The sequence below is a fragment of the Lepus europaeus genome, chromosome 7 (assembly GCF_033115175.1).
Source record: "Lepus europaeus isolate LE1 chromosome 7, mLepTim1.pri, whole genome shotgun sequence".
Lineage (NCBI taxonomy): Eukaryota > Metazoa > Chordata > Mammalia > Lagomorpha > Leporidae > Lepus > Lepus europaeus.
The window spans coordinates 28,384,438-28,387,596 of record NC_084833.1 but is presented as its reverse complement, the minus strand read 5'-3'; positions in this window follow the sequence as shown (position 1 = coordinate 28,387,596).

The window sequence follows — 3,159 nt, the reverse complement described above, 5'->3', positions numbered from 1 at the left end:
TTGATAATAAATGGAAAGTCATGCACATATAAGACATAATTAGAAGCATAGGGAATTATAGCAAGTGGTTCTTCAATTGTATAATACCGACAATTTTTACTGTCAGGAAAGTATGCTTTTTTCCCTCGGAAAGCAGACAGAATGTCAAATAGAGGTTGTAATTGGATGATGTGATTTACATACAGATTAATCCATTATTAGTCTAAGTGAGATTCAGCAAGATGATGTTTATCATCCAATTGCTTTGCTCACATAATCCAAGTGACTTTGTAATTTTAATTGTATTGCATGTTCTAGAAATATTGCCCATGATTACACCCTGTTTGAAATAATTAGGTGGTAATTAGCATTACAAGTTTCTTTTAAAAATACTATCATTAGAGAGATTGCTAAATGAATTACCTGGCACTGGAGACTTGATTTTCTTGGCATACATACCTTTCTCCACAGAAGGGGCAGGAATGTTCAAAGACATTCTTAGAGAGGGCCTGTAGTAGTTTGAAATCATTGCTGCAACAAATTACCACAAATGTAGTGGCTTCAAACAAGATGAATTTATCATCTCCCAGTTTCCACAGGACAGCAGTCTGGCATACTTTGGCCAAAACTGAACTGTAAGCAGAGCTGTATTCCTCTCTGGAGGAACTAGGAGGGAGTCCATTCCTTTGCTCATTCAGATGGTTGGCAGAATTCAATTCCTTCCTATTGTAGGATTAAACTCTCTGTTTCCTTGCTGGCTATCTGCTCTGGGCCAGTCCTGGCAAAAGTTTATTTATTTGAGAGACAGAGAGAAAGAGAGAGGGAGACAGAGCTTCCATCTGCTAGCTCACTCCTCAAATGCCTATAACAAACAGGAATGGACTAGGTTGTAACCAGGAGCTGGGAACTCAGTTCAGGTCCCTGATATGGGTGGCAGGGACCTAATTACTTAAGCCAGCATCTGCTGCCTCCCAGAGTGTGCATTAACAGGAAGATGACATGAGGGGCAGAGCTGGGACTCAAACCCAGACACTCTGAATGGGATGTGGGCATCTTAATTGGTGCCTCAACCACCAGGCCAAGCACAGCCCTTTCACTCCCAGCAGAGTCTTAGGGGCTGTCTGCATGCTGTGGCTTGTGAGTCTCCCTCCAGATCCAAAGCCGGCACTGGCAGATTCTGTCCCTAATGTGCTTGAAGTCCTTCAGCCAGTTCTTCAGTAGCATTTCTCTGACTTCAGTGGGGAAAAGCTCTTCTAGTTTGCGAGTCATGTGATTATATTTGGCCCACCTAGATCACTCAGGCAACTCTTGCCATTTCATGAACCATAATTATATCTATTGAGTTTTTTTTTTTTTCCAGGTAAAGCAAATTATGCACAAACTCCAGGGATTAGGGTATAGGCATGGATGTGGAGTAAGGGGATTATCAACTATCACAGAGCTGGAGCCACATAGGTGTTTCACTTGGCATGCCATTTCTTCTCAGAAATAGTAGCAGGACAGTAGTAACTTCTCTACTTTTAGAATATTGACCAATTCCTTTATAGAAAGTCAGCAGGACAACTGAATGCTTTGATCTTTAGAGGCCTTTCAAAATATAGGCTTCATTAGGCTGAGAAAGGAGAATTTCTAAGTTAGTGATTGATGGCTTTGGAAAAGTGTGTCTCATAATAAGCTGCTGATTTTGAAATATCAGCTAGTACGTACGATGATTGCACATTTATTTATTGAAAAATTATAATCTCCTTAAGTGGTGTTTATCTCTTGCTAGTCCAATACAAGTCTTTGAAAAGAGAGACCATGCCTGTCTCTTCACTGTGTCCAAGGAGCTAGGAAGCAGTCCTAGAATAGACCTGCACAATAAATATTTTCAATGATATGTAATGATTGAATGAATTGTTTATCGGGCAGCAATTGGACAGACAGCAGTGGCAGAGTCTAGAATTGAAAATGAGATACATGATCCCTGGCTACTTGATCTCCAATAATTAAGGAAGTAGTTAATTATAATGTGGATGACACCTAAACTCTTAAAAGAAGTACATATGTACCTTACCACTTTATTTTAACTTAAAATATACAATTGTAAATCAATATTTTGATGTAGCATCAAGATATTTTCCTTGAATAGGCTTTGTTTGAATGGAATTCTACATCTTTTTCCTTCATATATAAAATCCATCTTCTATAATGGCTTGTTTTTGCTTCTTTTAATTGGAGGGGAGACTCTAGTTCAGGGTTTGGCAAACTATGGTCAATCCAAATCCAGCTAGCTCCCCAAATGCCCACGGTGTCTGAGGTTGGGTTGGGCCAAGCCACACAGGAACTAAATTCCAGTCTCTCACATTGGTGGAAGTAAGCCAATTCCTTGAGCCATCCCCACTACCTCTTAGGGTATGCATGGGCAGGAAGCTGGAGGCAGGAGCAGGAGACTGGGATTGAACCCAAGTATTCCAATGTGAGATGTAGGTGCCTTAATTGCCCAGCTGTACACCTACTAAAAGTGATGTTTGTATTTTTAAATGGTGAAAAAATTAAAGTAAGAATAATATTTTGGTAAGTATAACAATTACGTCAAATTCAAATTTCAGTGCCCATAAACTTTTTTTAAAGATTTATTTATTTATTTGAAAGGCAGATTTACAGAGAGGCAGAGGCAGAGGCAGAGGCAGAGGCAGAGGCAGAGGCAGAGGCAGAGAGAGAGAGAGAGATACCTTCCATCCGCTGGTTCACTCCCCAGATGGCCGCAACCACTGGAGCTGCGCCAATCTGAACCCAGGAGCCAGGAGCTTCCTCCAGGTCTCTCAAGCAGATGCAGGGGCCCAAGGACTTGGGCCAGCTTGTACTGCTTTCCCAGGCCATAGCAGAGAGCTGGTTCAGAAGTGGAGCAGCAGGAACTTGAACTGGTGCCCATATGGAATGCCGGCACTGCAGGCGGCAGCCTTACCCGCTACGCCACAGCGCTGGCGCTAGTGCCCATAAATTTTATTGGAACATAGCCACACTCAACATTTACCTGTTGTCTATGACAATGATCGTGGTACAGCAGCAGAGTTGGGTGGCTGGGCCCATACAGCCTACGAAGACCTAAGGGCTGCAGAGGCCAAAATATTTACAGTCTGACCCTGTAGAGAAAGTTTGCTGACCCCTGCTAAAGATAATTGAAAGGTAAACTGAGTG